Source organism: Pituophis catenifer, unplaced genomic scaffold (genome assembly GCF_029215685.1).
Source record: "Pituophis catenifer annectens isolate HBS135680 unplaced genomic scaffold, rPitCat1.0.hap2 SCAF_2, whole genome shotgun sequence".
Taxonomy (NCBI): domain Eukaryota; kingdom Metazoa; phylum Chordata; class Lepidosauria; order Squamata; family Colubridae; genus Pituophis; species Pituophis catenifer.
The window spans coordinates 212,006,619-212,023,285 of record NW_027256882.1 but is presented as its reverse complement, the minus strand read 5'-3'; positions in this window follow the sequence as shown (position 1 = coordinate 212,023,285).

The window sequence follows — 16,667 nt, the reverse complement described above, 5'->3', positions numbered from 1 at the left end:
AGTTTTTGCAAAATATTAATGCCGAATTTATTATAGCTTGTTTATTTATACTGGATAATGAGACTTTGGTTGATCAACCTAGTATCTGATGCACATATGTTGTGAATATAAAAATATTCCTGACTTGCAAATATATTCATCTCAGGAACTTCAAGTAGAACCATAATGAAGTGGATAAGAAATCTAACTTATACTGATTGTTGGTTGATACAGGCAGTCCTGTTATGCCATTTTTATACCTTTTTATTCCATAAAGTCAGAAAATACCATTCATCAAAAGGTAAGGTTATGCCCTGTTACAATTCTTTTAGTCTTTCAGGATCCTATTTACAATTCTAGCTTGTCTTGTTTGTTTTAAATAAAGGTTGTCACATATAGGAACCCCTATGCATAATATATGGGTCTCAAAGGCATTCTGATAAAATGATGATGGAAGATTGTTATATCCAAAGTCAGATTGGATATGGGGCTTAAAAGTGGTCAAGAAAAATGTCCATGGGTACACACATCATTTTGTTAATCTAAAATGAAAGGGGCATGAATTTAAAAGGCTTAGAGATGTCAATATGGATCAGTGATAAAGTGAACTTCCTTAACAAAACTGATGGAGACTGTGGAATAGACTTATTATATTCAATCAGAAGACAGCTGTTAAAAGATGTTGTGGTTCAACTAGCATGAAAAACCAAACAACAAATGCTGCGGAGATATTCACAATAGAGAATTATGACTTTGGGTAATGAGATACAATTGTTGGGAAAGATCCATGTTATAATTTTAAAGAAAAGCTTTATTATTTATTTATTTTTATTTATTTTATTATACTTATATGCCGCCCTTCTCCCTAAGGACTCGGGGCGGCTCACAGAATTAAACGATAAGAACAATAAAATAGAGTACTAAAAACAATCAACTTAAAATCTCCCAATTAAAATCACCCATCAGATCAACAGATTTGTTGGAAAAGCCATGTCTTCAGGTCACAGCGGAAAGAGTGGAGGTCGGGGGCCGTCCGGAGCCCCGTGGGTAATCCATTCCAGAGGGTCTGGCCGATGGCACCCGAGGAGGGCTGTCCTATGTGAGCACACAGGGCGGTGGGAGGCCGGCAGAAGGTGGTCCTGCAAATACCTCGGGCCCATGCCATGTAGGGCTTTATAGGTAAGTACCAGCACCTTGAAGTGAATCCGAAGGACCACTTCAATTGATTAAGAATCAATTGAAGATATTTGATCCTGGACAGATTACAGATAATGATTGCAGTGGTCCATGGTAGATTAGAAGCTGTAGTGGACTTTCTGCATGTGAAATACAATAATAGATTGTCAACAGAGGGCTTTGAAGTTTAGCATTGTTCTTTGCTCTACCTATTAACTTATTTTTTTAAAAAACAGTAAATAGATGGTAGGTCAAATTAGTTGGGCAAATAGAGTTGCAGAAGTTTATAAACTGTAGACCTGTTTTGCAAGGGGGGAAACTATTATTGTTGAAATATATTTATCAGTATTCAACTGGGGGGGGCAATATATGTAAATAGACTTTTAATGCACATTTTTTGCATTTGTTTATTGTTGATTTTTGCTTTGTTTATTGTTGATTTTTCCCCCAGTTGATGTTTATATTGTAACTTTGGAAATAAAATGTAAAAAAAAAATCAAGATAATCTAAAATGACTAGCAGAATCTCTATGAGGTTCCCTATAGCACTTCTACCAGCATTGCATAAACTTTCTAGTTGGTAGAATACATGCAATAATATTTTGTATTGTTAATACAATATTTTATTACATGTATTTTATATTAACAATATTTGTTAATATTGTTTTGTATTTGCATTTTGAGACAGAGGAGGGATGAGCAAAAAAAACCACCACGAGTATTCCAGTAGTAGGGACTTCTAGCAGATTTGCATAAAATGTGAAGGTCATCCCAAGTGCTCAGCTAAAGTAAGCAGGAACCTATGTAGGGAAGATGCTGGAGGCAAATGATCACTTTAATGACAATGGGAAAGGCATCATTTCGTACTGTGTGGGAGAAAGTAATGATATACTACCAAGGAAAATACATTAATAGAAAATTCATTGCCTAATGATATAGTATTGGCTAATGGGCCCAACAGGTCAGATGGCACTCAATGGGCAACTGAACAAAAGCTGAGGATCCCTTGAACTACCAAAGGAGTTTATGACATGGATAGATTAAAGCTTTCAGGATCTCTAGTTGCTGATGTTGCCATGCAAGAAAAAAAAATTGAAGTTACAAAGACAGAATTACAATAGGAACATAGGATGAAAGAAACATGAATATGAGAAAGTTCAACACACTGAAAGATGAAATGAATTTACTACACATTGTCACCCCAGGTATCAGTGAACGGATGTGAAGGCTTCAACTCATTATGTCATTATATTTGTAAAGCTCAATAGCAGTCTCAAATGGGCAGCCATAACAATTGAAATTACAAATTAAATAAATAAATATTTATGGTCCCATCTAGTGACCCTTTAATATGACAATAAACCAAGTTTAAGCTCCAATTACTGATTCAGAAGAGATAGTTGACAAGTTTTACTGTCGCAATTAATCTGAAAATAAACAATATCTGCTGCTTTTGACTAAAGACTGGCAGGCCAAAAAATTGGAAATACTAAGGAAGATAATGTGGTGGCCCATGTGACCTATGAAACCAAAATGAATGCAGAACGACTTATCAATTTCTGTCAATCCAATTATTTCTTAATTGCCAACACAGTCTTCAAACAACTATGTAATGTTAGATCACAATCGTATCATATACAAGTTAAGTTAAGTTAAAATAGAAGAAGAATGCCATTCAGTTTTCATTGTATAAACTTAAGCATATATATGCATACAGTGGTGGGCTGCTGTCGGTTCAGACCAGTTCTAGCGAACCGGTAGTTCCAATGATCAGCTGGCCCCGCCCACCCATACCCATCCTATCCTATCCTATATTTCCTTCTTTCTGGTTCAGCTGATTCGCACAGCTGATTTCCGCACCTCTGCTGTTCTTCTTACTGGGGCTGCCTTAGAAGGTGAGCAGCTGAGCTTCAAATTGCTGTATTTTGAAGTGCGTTAGGTGCACGCACATGCAAAGCCCATGTGTGTGCACAAAGCGTGCATTTACAGAACTGGTTGTTAAACTGGTTGTAGCCCACCAATGTATACATACTGTATATCCAACCATTTTCAAGAAGAACATCAGGAATCACTGTGAGGTCCTAAACCTCATTGATAGGGAACTAGAAAAACTGTAGAATTAACTTAAATTGTTAAGGGTGAATGAAAAAAGATTTCCAAAGATCAAGTAAGAGCCGAAAATGAACTAGATATCAAAACAAACAGTGGAAATTGCAAAAAGAAAAAAAGAAAGAAAGAAAACTATAGTCAAGACAGACATCACAAGAAGGAATTTAACAAAGAATTACGAAGAACGATTAGACGAGACATGATTTAGTATTACAACAACATTTGTAAAGACATAAAAGGGGGGGGGGGAAATAAGCAGTCTTCCAAAAGTTCTCTGAACTCAGAAGAAGGTTCTCACCTCAAATTGGTATGGTAAAGGATGCCAGTAGACAATTAGTAACTGATTCAAAGATCAAACAAAAATGGAAGGTACTGAAATCAGGGGTGGGCTTCAAAAATTTTAGCAAGGGGTTCTCTGCCCAGTTGCTGGGTGGGTGTGGCCATGGTAGGCGTGGCATAGTCAGTCTGCACCATGGCGGGGGGCGTTTTTGCCCTTCCCAAGCCTCCGTGTGTACCCTGCACTTACCTGCATTCAAAATGGGCCGCGTGGGGGCTCCTGGGAGGGGCAGGATGGGGTAGGCGGGGCCAGCCAGGAGTGGGATTTGGGGGTTCGCCAAACTGCACAGAATCTTAGCTAGAAGTTCTCCTGAACCCCTGCGAACCCCCAGCAGCCCACCCCTGACTGAAATCCTATATAGCAAGAGTTGTCAAGATCCAAGATAACTTAGAAAATATTTCCTATTTACAGGGCCTATAGTACAAGGCCTGTAGACCTTGAATTACAACCACAATTGAGCCCAAAATATCTGTTGCCAAGTGAGACATTTGTTAAGTGAGTTTTGCCCCATTGTACCAGGGGTGGGTTGTACTTACCCTTACTACCGGTTCTCAACGGGGCCGCACGTGCGCTCTTCTGCGCATGCGCAGAAGCATTTTGGTGACGTCGGGGTCAGTGGGTGGAGCCTCCCGCCAGTTTTACTACCGGTTCTATAGAACTGGTGCGAACCGGGGGCAACCCACCACTGCATTGTACGATCTTTCTTGCCATTAAATGAATTACTGCAGTTGTTGAATTAGGAACACAGTTATTAAGTGAATATAACTTCCTCATTTATTTTGCTTGTCAGAAGGTCACAAAAAATGATCACATGGCCCCAGGACAGGGCACCTGTCAGTTGCAAGCATCTGAATTTGGATCACATGAGAATGGGGATGCTGCAGTGGTCGTAAGTGCGAAAAAAAGCAATCATAAGTCACTTTTTTCTGGTGCTGTTATAACTTCAAATGATCATTAAATGAACTGTTGTAAATTGAAAACTACCTATACTAGCCATTGAAATGACATGAGCACTTCAGGCACTACAAGTTGGAAAGCTAGAGGAATTCATTAAATATCTAAATAAATATGGCAAGTAATAGAAGAAGAATCAGTAAAAATTCTAACCAAACTTTGCCAGCAAATATGAAGAACAACACAATGGCCATTTAGAGAGTAGATGAAAACAATCTACATAACAATATCAAAGAAATGAGACTCATGAAGTTTGAACAGTGTTGAACAACAGCTTTGATTTCACACACTAACAATGCTTGGGATAATCCAATGCAGATTAAACCCTACTTAGAAAGGAAGATGCCAGGTGTTCAAGCTGACTTTAGAGAAGGCTAAGAATCATGATACATCATTGCTGATGCATGCTGTATATTGAGAAAGCCAAAGAAAAAAAAAAGAAGAAGAAGCCAGTGCTTTACAGGATTATAGAAAGATCTTTAATTGTGCTGATCATGTTCAATAAGTAAAATATGGTTTAAAAAATAGGAATCCACAAAAATCTTACTTGGCAAAGAATAAAAAAAAAAGACTGTATATTTTCCCCTTATTTATTCAACCTGAATGTATATTGAGGGAAGCCCAATTTAAAGAAATTGACTATGGTTTTAAAATTAGAAAGATAAGCATTAATAATTTGCATTATACTGATGATATTAATCTGATAGCTGAAAATGCGAATGATCTGCGAGTTCTAATAAGGAAAGGAGCACAGTGGAAAAAAGGACACTAAAATTAAATATAAAGAACAAACTAAATACAACAAGTATTACAAACAGGTTTAGAACTGGCTATGAAGATACCAAAGTGATGGATAGCTTCTACATTTTAGGATTCTCTATCAACAGTAAAGGAATAAGCATTCAAGATATATGCCATAGACTAGTGCTTGGAAGAACAGTAATGAAAGTCTTGGAAAATATATTAGGTGTGGTGATGATACATTTAACTTACAAAAATCAGAACTTTGCAGACCATATGGAAGTGAAATTTGGACTTCAAAGAAGCAGGATCGAAACAGTATTGATGCTTTTGAACTTTGGCGTTGGAGAAGACACCTAGAAACACTAAGGATAGCCAAGAATTAACAGTTATAATAAACAAGGAACTGGGAGATGTGGGGAAAAACATCATATCTGACACTATTATTCTCCAATCTTCAGGCCAAACTACCCATCCAACACTTAACAATCCCTCTAATAATTTTCAATTTTGTAAAATGGTTGACCTGCAGGCAGCATATCTTAAAAAATAATTGGATCCCTTTAAAAAATTGCTTTGAAAATGAAAAACTTCAGGTTTCTAGATCTTAAAGGCTTTGCTTTTTCTCATGCTGACCAATTCTTCCAAATACTATCATAATACATAGGATATTAACCACTATAGAGTGCTATAATTTTGCAATTTACACTTTCACATTTGATCTGTTTCAGTTTTCTGCAGTAGCATTAGAAAGCAAACTTACGAATGTCTAGAAAAGCTCAAGTTCTATTGACTGGCCTGATTCAACAATGGTGAGGACATGAAAAAATATATTTTTTGAAGTCTTGGTCCAATCATCTGATTGGATAAATAGTCTACTTGCCTACATTTAAATAAAGCTGGAGTAACAAAAATATTTCTGTCTTTTTTCTGTGAAAAAAAAAAAAGACAGAAATAATTTTGTCACACCAACAGAAAATAAATATATTAGTAGTGAAGTAGGAGTTATGTTTGGTGAGTATCCCTATCAGATCATATTCTAACAAGGAGAACTTCACTTCAATTTTTTTTTATGCTCATGGTGAATCCTCACCATTTTACTTCCTCTCAGAAAAATGGCTTTAACAATGTTATAGGGAGGAGACAGAAATTATTTAAAAAGTGTGGCAATGAAAACATTTGGAGATAATGAAAGCTATAATCAAAAGTTTCTAATGATCCAGCATCATTTCTGATTCCTGCGATATAATGTATGGGCTGTATTGTTGTAATACGGTATATATCCATGTTCTCTTCAAGCACAGAGAAACAGAGAAGAAATAAACTATCCTTTGATAATCCTTTTTGTAGAGATAAACATGTATGTGTAGTATGAGTGGTACAGTATATTGGTTCATATGTTGTCACCCACATTCCTAAATTGCTGTTCCTCCTCTTTTTCATCAGTCACCTCCAGACCTGGGGGCTGTTGATACTTCATCTGAGGGCTGACGGACGGCCCAGGCTCTGCCTCTGTATCTCTCTCTTCCCCCTTGGAGCTCTCAGGTTGCCTTGATGCTGACCCTGATTCCCATGCCTCCTCCTACTCCTACTCCTCTGAGCTGACAGGCCACAACAGGTTGGGGTTATCCTGTTAGGAGAATATTCCAGAGGGCAGGAACTACAGCAGAGAAGGCATATCTCTTTTTTTGCAGCAAAAAAAGAAAAGAAAAGAAAAGAAAAGAAAAGAAAATAAAATAAAAGAAAATAAAAGAAAAGAAAGACTTCCTCTTCTTTAAATTTATATATTTGATAATATTTATATGCCGCCCTTCTCCCGAAGAACTCGGGGCGACTCACAGCAATAAAACAAAACAATAAATAATGCTTAAAATCCAATTAAAATCCCCCAGCAGTGAGTACTGGCCCCTCCTCACACTATCTCCATGTCTCGGCTGGACACACCGGGATTCCCTTTTACAGTTTTATTACCCCCCCTTCACACGCTTGGCTTTTGCTCGGCTTCCATTCCTTTTAAACACAAAGTTCCACATTTGGTGACCCCCCCTTGCTTTCTCTATCCTACCGGTCATGGCTCGGTGGAGCTAGCAGTAGGCAGAGGTGCGGCTAGAGGTCACTCAAAGAGGTGAAATCAGACTGTTTTCCAGGTGGAATCCCACACACACACTTCCTCCTTCCCTAACAGAAGGTCCTGTGCTCTGGCAAAACCCCCATGCTCTCCAGACTGTTAGTCTTTCTGCGGTTAGGAAATGCACAGAGGAAGCAAGATCCAGCTGTACTTGGGAGAAGGGCCTTCACTCACACACATGCAGGCATACACAAATTTCCCATGCTTTTCCATACTTCAAAATTAAAATTTAGAGGTACTCACCTTCTTTCCAAGCAGCCTTTGAGCTCAAAACTCAAAACCCCTTTAAAACCTAGTTCCAAATGGCCAAGGTCCACGAAAACATGCCCACAGACTCAATGGGTCTGCTGCTAGCAAGGGAGGCTTGCCTGGGCCTGGTCCATTGGTTAGGTTAGCTTGGAGTCCCACTGGCTCGCCAATTGTTGGAAGAAATCTCCTTCTAGGTTCTGCTCCAAGTGGGGAAACAGACACTGGAAACATGGAGACTGCTTGGAAAGATGGTTTAATGGTGGACAGGATCACATGGCTTGAGTTCCTGAACAGAAAAGGGGCAGATACAGCTAGTTTTTCAGGTTTTATGCTCTCTCTGGCTTTGAACTTCCTGGGGCCCAGAAAGAGTACTCTGATTGGTTGTCAGACTCCCGGGGTGGGGGGGGGCGTCTTGCTGGCTGATGGTCACATGTGCTTCCCAGGTCACATGTGGTGAGTTTCTGCTGCTATTGTGTAGAGGGCTAATCCTATCTTTGCTGGATCTTTGGCAATTCCTACTATGGCTCTGCCTGAAGGAGGCAGATCTTTGTTATGTAGAATAGACTGGCCCAGGCCTTAATGGCCCATTGACAAAGGGTGTGGGGCAGGAAGGTGGGAGCTGCTTTGTCTGTAAAATATGCTTCTCCATTTCTCATCCAGGAAAATATAATATTCTGCCTTTTTCATATTTCCTAAAATATTTCACTCTTCCAGGAAAGGGGTGGGTGCTAACTTCCTACATCATGATAAAATGAATCTAATTGCTTTGGGCTAAAGTATAACTTTTAGTTTTGCAAAGCAAAACTAGAAATTGTAAAACCTGCATAAGCTCTTCTCTAAGAATGGCAGAAAAATCTTTCGATAAGTGAACACATCACCATTTTGACTTTTCTGAGCATTCTTTCTCACAGAGATTCCTAGATAAATATTTTAATTTTGACATACACAACATCAACATCACAACATGGAGATAATTCTTAACATATATTGTCAGATATTGATGGAGGGAGTTCTCTCAACACCCAAAGTGGTAAAAGAGGAGGAAGGAATAGGAGGAGGAGGAGGAGGAGGAGGAGGAGGAGGAGGAGGAGGAGGAGGAGGAGGAGGAGGAGGAGGAGGAGGAGGAGGAGGAGGAGGAGGAAATTAAATGTAAGTGTTTATAAGGAGGACAGATGATATTTTTCACATTAGCTATCAAGTCAAGTTCCAGTAAACATATTAGAAAATAAAAGAAATGGGGAAGGTTGGGAGCAAAGTGATGAACGAATCAGTCTTTAACAACCCTTTGAAGTTACAATGGTACTGACAAAAGTGGCTTACAACTGGTCTTCACACTTATGAGTGTTGCAGCATCCCCATAGTCATTTGATCAGAATTTGGCTGCTTGGCAAATGGCATGTATTTACAGCAGTTGCAATGCCCTGGTGTTACATGATCACCACTTCCCAGCTAGTCTCTGACAAGCAAAGTCAATAGAGAAAGCCACTCAGCAACTATGATGATTTGCTTAATGACTATGGTAAAAAGGTCATAAATCAAGCATGACTCAATGATCTTATCACTTAGCGACATAAATTCTGGTCTAATTGTGATCATAATTCAAGGATTAACTGTAATACATGATATGAAATCAGGCAGACCCCATTCTTCCAGTTTAGAAAATGAAATTTATTCACTCAGAAATACATATATAAATGAATAAATGAATGGATGTGTATTTGTATATGTCTGTGTCTATAGCTATATCTACATATGTATCAAAGACATAAAACTACTAAGATCCAGCTAAAGCAACTTAACAAAACTAATTTAAGAAGATTCTGTTTTTAAAGTAAAATATTCAACATATCTCTGAGAAAGTGTAGAATATGTACACATTTGCTTGAAAAAAAATTCAAAGATTAAGAGGAATATCTAATGCTCTTACTTAGTGACAAAAATCTGATCAGTATTCACATTCCTGGTGAAATGGAAATAAAATGTGGAATTTCTATCTGGATATCTTGGTGTTTTTATTCAGAATTTCCATTTTTGGAAAAGTGCTGTATATCTACAGCTATAATAGATTAGCATTTGACTCTAGGGCATTCTGCATCAGGATCTAGAAATGATAAACAGCCATAAATATTAATTACTATCAATAGCCTGATCCTCCATGAGCCCATCCAGTCCACTTTTAAAACCATCCAAATTGGCTGCCATTACCCCAGGTGTTGGCAGCAAATTCTGGTATTAACTTGGCTCTGTGTAAAAGTATTTCCTTCTGCATTATTTTCAGTGATGAGCTAAAATTTCATACCATGTGAAAGAAAAACAGCAATTATCTGCGCCATCCACGATTTCCCATGTAAGTCCCTTCACCTTCCTTCATTTTGAGCTAGAAAGCTCCAGTGATGTAGTTTTGCCTTTCATCCCTCTAATTATTTTGGTTGCCTTTTTTTCCTGGACATTTTCCAGCTAAGTGACTAGAAATAGAACATAATACTCCAAGAGTGACTGATAGATTTGTAAGGTAAAGGTAAAGGTTCCCCTCGCACATAGGTGCTAGTCGTTCCCAACTCTAAGTGGCGATGCTCATCTCTGTTTCAAAGCCGAAGAGCCAGCGCTGTCCAAAGACGTCTCCGTGGTCATGTGGCCGGCTTGACTAAATGCCAAAGGCGCATGGAATGCTATTACCTTCTCACCAAAGGTGGTCCCTATTTTTCTACTTGCATTTTTTACATGCTTTCGAACTGCTAGGTTGGCAAGTAATGGGAGCTCACCCCGTTACATGGCACTAGGGATTTGAACTGCTGAACTGCCAACCTTTCAATTGACAAGCTCAGCATCTTAGCTACTGAGCCACCTACACTGGCAATTCTATTTTCAATTCCCCTCCTAATAATTGTAAGCAAAAGATTTTCCATTTTTGAAACAGGTGCACATTGGGTTGACATTGAGATGGAGTTCACCATGACTCAGATCCAGTGGCGAAATGTAAAATTTGTTACTACCGGTTCTGTGGGCATGGCTTGGTGGGGGAGGTAATGTGACTGGGTGGGTGTGGGTGGGTACTTTTAAAAGCATTTCCAGCTGAAGAGGTTGTAGAAAAAATGCTTTTAAAAGGCTCTGACGATCCCTGCTGAACTGCGCGATCATCAGAGGCTTTTTTTTTACTTTTAAAAGCATTTTTTCAGTCGAAGAACGAAGAATGGCTCAACTTGGCATGAGGGTGGGGCAGGGATTTTTGCTACCAGTTCTCCAAACCACCCATTGCCATCACTACCAGATCGGGCGATCCAGTCTGAACTGGGAGCATTTCACCCTGCTCAGATCCCATTAAGTGAAGTATATGTGAAAGTTTGTAATTTTTACATCAATAGGTTTTGCTTTCCACTTGTTAACACTGAATTGCTATTTTGAAACCCATTCACCCCACTGGAGAGATCCTTTAGAGTAGGGGTCTCCAAACTTAGCAATTTTAAGACTTGTGATCTTCAACTCCCCGAATTCCTCAGCCAGCTTTGCTTTGAATTCTGGGAGTTGAAGTCTACAAGTCTTAAAGTTGCCAAGGTTGGAGACCCCTGCTTTAGAGCTTTTCACAATGCCTTTATTTTTTAATTTTAGCATATTGAACTATGTATGATCTGTACAGTGACCATATTTTCTTGGAAAAAAATAAAGGACAATCCTGACAAAGGGGCAAATCTGAAAAAGGTTCATAAGAATTTTTTTTAATTAATTATTTATAACTTTGCTTTACAAAGGAAAATTCAAGAGCAAAACCAAGAAAACAAGTAATTAAATAAATCCAAAGAACCTCTTTATTTCTGAAATAAAGGACGGCCCTTTATAGTCAGGGATGTATGGCCACTGTAATCATCTGCAAACATGGACTCCCTGTTCAACCCCAATTTCAAAATTATTTATCTTCAAGTTAGAAAGCACCAATTCTGATATCAGTTATAGAAGTCCCCACTGTGTACTTCTTGCCAGTGTGAAATTGCCAATTTATTCTTACTATTTCCTGTTTTATAACCAGCTGTGAGAGACATTGGCTCAGGTTTTTTAAAAAGTTTGAGAATAAAATATCTGTTGTTTACATTTATTGACACCTAGAATATTAGTGAGACCACACTTACCTTGGAGGAAGTCATGATTTAAATTTTCGCCTGGGCTCATTCTTCAGTGGGTTTGCTTATTTTCTTTTTAATAAATACTTTCAACAATTTTCCACGGAAGAGATGTTAAGATAACTGGCCTTCTTTCAGCTAGTTCCTACTCTTTGGAAATAACTCCCACTCAAAGAACATTAGGAAACGGATCTTTCAAGGTTTAAAAGGCTTCTTTATCAGGACTTTTGTGTAATGTTGGAAGAATATTATTACCTTGGTCCATTTTAAATAACGGCAGAGTTCGGCTTAGTTCATGGTTATAAAATTAATAGATAGATTTTATGATTTTTGTTATGGCCTGTTTGTATTACTTTTAGGTATAAATATATACCAAATAAAACTACCACAATTACTACTATGTTTATTACCCTTCTTGCAGTCTTGGAGAACAGATGCCAATGTTGAAAAGAAGTTGCATATTTTATGAAAAGGAAAGCAAATCGAAAGCTGTTAAAGTATGTTTGTGCGGATACTATTTGGATCCAGGGATTTATTATTTTTTAGCTTGTCACCCTCGTTTACAATTTTATCACTCATTATTTCTATTTCTTTCTATTCCTCCAAGATTAGAAGCATACAGAAACCCCGCTCATTCATTTATTTCTCTGACATTTCCTTTGTCTAGTACTCCAACAGCTTCTCTGGTGGTTTCAATTTCCAAATATATTTGAAAAAGTTTGAGGATTCTCTAATTATTTTCAACTCAAAATATTTTTTTTCCTTCCTTCATTTATTAATTTGACTGCACATCTTTCTGCAGAGTAGATGTTACTTTTTGTTCTCCTTATTTCTACCTTGACTCAGCCTTCCATCCTTCTGAGGTGGGTAAAATGAGGATCCAGATTGCTGGGGGCAACATGCTGACTCTATAAACTGCTTAGAGAGGGCTGTAAAGCACTGTAGAGTGATATATAAGTCTAAATGCTGTTGCTATTGCTACCAGATTTTCATAAGGTCAAACTCTGTGTGCCTGACTGTGTGCCTCATATTAGGTTCATGACACATTTTTCCAAACCAAATTTTTCCTGAGCCCAGTTTGTGCTCAGAATGTGACAACTCACCACGGCCAACTTGCTGTGACCAAATCTATGCTGACGATTTGCCATAGCCAACTTGCTGCAGCCAGCTCACCATGGCCAACTCACCATGGGACAATTAGCTGTAGCCAATTCACCTCAGAAAAACTTGGCACAGGACAATTCAACAATTTTATTTAATTATTTAAAGTAATTTAAAAATTATTTTAATTTATGTCATTCACATTTCATTTTGTCAGTCCTTTTGCATCCTTCCTTTAATTATTCTATTTCACCATTTCTTCGATATTATGTACCTTTTGTCCCACGTGGTGGGATTGTCCCATGGTGAGTTGGCTGTGGCAAATTCTGTCTTCTCAAATCCCATCCTCCAATATTCCAAATGGAAGGAATAAGATACAAAAGGGACCTGAGATGATGAACAGTGGGAGAGAAGCCAAAATACTGGCAAAGGTATGACTGATTAGTCATCTTCTGAGAATGCTGAATATGAATTTATATTATTTAATCCCTAGTCACAGCAGGAAAATCTGTTCTACCTGAGGCTCAATTTGAGATCCGAATGCCAACTCACACTCATTGGAAGTGGCCAGCTGGGGAAATTTAACTCAGCTTTGTATATGAAGTTTCATATTAAAGTAGCAAGTAGGTAAATGAGCAGGGAAATTGTTGAAATACTGCATTGTGATTATGCTTTTTTTCTACCTGCACTCACTCTGTGTCCTCCATAACTGCCCTGAAAATTCTGTGAACAAGTTAAGACAGATTTGTGGATACACGTTAGGGGTAGCTATAGAAATAAGTATTTTATGAGTGGAAGTTTCCTCTTTAATTTGATATGAACTTTAGTATTAAGAGATAGATAGATAGATAGATAGATAGATAGATAGATAGATAGATAGATAGATGAATAGAATAGAATAGAATAGAATAGAATAGAATAGAATAGAATAGAATAGAATAGAATAGAATAGAATAGAATAGAATAGAATAGAATAGAATTCTTTATTGGCCAAGTGTGATTGGACACATAAGGAATTTGTCTTTGTGCATACGCACTCAGTGTGCATAAAAGAAAAGATACATTCATCAAGAATCATAAAATACAACACTTAATGATAGTCATAGGTTACAAATAAACAATCAGGAAACAATATCAATATAAATCATAAGGATACTAGCAACAAGGTTACAGTCATACAGTCATAAGTAGGAGGAGATGGGTGATGGGAACTATGAGAAGATGAGAAGATGAATAGTAGTGCAGATTTAGTAAATAGTTTGACAGTGTTGAGGGAATTATTTGTTTAGCCAAGTGATGGCGTTCAGGAACAAACTGTTTTTGTGTCCAGTTGTTCTGGTGTGCAGTGTTCTATAGTTTCGTTTTGAGGGTAGGAGTTGAAACAGTTTATGTCCAGATGCAAGGGGTCTGTAAATATTTTCACAGCCCTCTTTTTGATTCGTGCAGTATACAGATCCTCAATGGAAGGCAGGTTGGTAGCAATTGTTTTTTCTGCAGTTCTAATTATTCTCTGAAGTCTGTGTCAGATAGATAGATAGATAGATAGATAGATAGATAGATAGATAGATAGATAGATAGATAGATAGATAGATAGGCAGGCAGGAAGGCAGATAGGCAGACAGCAAACAGACAAAATTTGTTGATTATTAAAGATAATTATGCCCTTTGATCAAATTATCTCTGAATTATAACACTTGTTTCCCCCATACCTTAGCAAGGGAACTAAGGAAAATATTGAAAAGACAAGACTTTTTTCTATGGCTCTCCTATTTTTTAATATACTCTGTATGGGAATGGCAGTCTGGCAATAGGATATTCTCTCACATACCCAAATGTAAGGCTCATACATTTCAATGAGACATATTGTCAGGTGCTTTTATCTTGGCTTCGAGTGTTTGACTTGAAGTTGTTGTGGTTTATAAATATGGCTTATAGTTTGGATTGCCATAATATGCAAATCTGGTTAGTTAGTGCTAGGACTCAAACCACCAGAGCACAGACCTTCTCTGCCTCTTTAAGCTACTGCACCATCACACCTCTTTTGGTTGCAGCCTTCATTGGAAACAACTGATCTGAATCCTAGTTTGCAACTCTTGTTCCTGCTGACTGCCTGATTTGACTTTCTGTAATTCTTGGAACATATTAGGACTAGGCTGTTGTTTTCTGGACTGTAGTTGGCATTTTTCAAGCAAGCAGTCTGCTAGGCATTTGAATTATATTCCTATCTGTTATTATCTGCTTCAGCTTCTGAGCACTATGTCTGCATGTGTGTGCAAACAAAATGCATACAGAGAGTGATACGCTTAGTTGTATGGGTTTTGCTCTTTAGTTCAAGAGAATAGTTCGCTGTTGCACATATCATTCCCTGAGGCTGACTCAAAGGACCCGGGTACTTGCGGGACCGCCTACTACCACCAATAGCCTCCCACCGGCCGGTACGCTCCCATAGAGAGGGGCTCCTCCGGGTGCCGTCAGCCAAACAATGCCGACTGGTGGCCCCCAGGGGGAGAGCCTTCTCTGTGGGGGCACCTACTATCTGGAACGAGCTCCCCCCAGAGATACGGAGGATCCCGGATCTGCGCACCTTCCGCCGCACCTTAAAGACCTTACTATTTCACCAGGCCGGCCTGGCCTAATTTTCCCCCTCTTTTATAAAAGATTTTTAAAATTTTAAATATCTTTTAGTATTTATATATTCAATTTTAAATTGGTTTTAAAAGTTTGGGGTTTTAAATTTGTCGGGGCCAAAATTATTTAATTTGATTTTATTCTATTTTTTAAATTTTGTATTGTATGTGTTTTTATTGTCTGGCTGTGCACCGCCCTGAGTCCTTCGGGAGTAGGGCGGTATAGAAATCTAATAAATAATAAAAATAATAATAATAAAACAAAAAAAAAAAAGCTTAAAAGTTATCAAAACAAGAAGGAATTGACTCAGAAATTCCATTTGACTCAGAATTTCAGCTTTGATACATCTTGGCTGGTGAGAGTGAGTGAAGCAGAAGGAAAAGGACAAAAATTGACTCTTATTATTTTTTTTTTATCCACTCCTCCCCAGGCAGAATGCTGAGAGTTGTCTGAAATTACACACATTTATGGGCTTGTAAAAAGAAATCTGAGCCCCTACAAGACTTGTGATCCACCATGATCACCACACACTAGTGTGTAGTAAAACCGACGGGAGCCTCTGCCCACCATCCCGGATGTCATCATCGGCCATCTGCGCATGAGTAGAAGCAAGGTGTGCGCGTAAGCAAAGCAACAACTCAAGCAATCCTGTTGCGAACCAGTAGTAAAGGTAAGTAGAACCCACCCTTGCCACACACCACAACTATGTTTACTCTGCAGCTTATGAAATTTCTACAATGGGTAGAAATTACTCATTAGGTTGTACAGTTGAAGGAAAAAAGGAAGGCCCAGAAGAGAAGCATTGGCCAAAGGATAGCTTGTTCATACTTAGCAGCACAGCAGCTCAAGTAATAATCTGTCTAGAAGATTAAGTGCCCACAGATTTTTCAAACTTTGGCCTTTAGAAATGTGTGTCATCATTATATTCCTGAATACAATAAAATGGAAAATAAGCTTATCAAGAAAAGTGTTCATGCTCATATTTTAGCTTTTATCAGTGTGGGTAATACAATATAGAACTGTGGTAAGAGCAGCAATTTCATAGTCTACCTCACTCTGAAATATAATTCTCTCTATCTCCAGGACATTATGGGTAAATTATTTTGTTCTCATATCAAGTTGTCTTCACTTACATATTTTTTAAAGTTAACAAG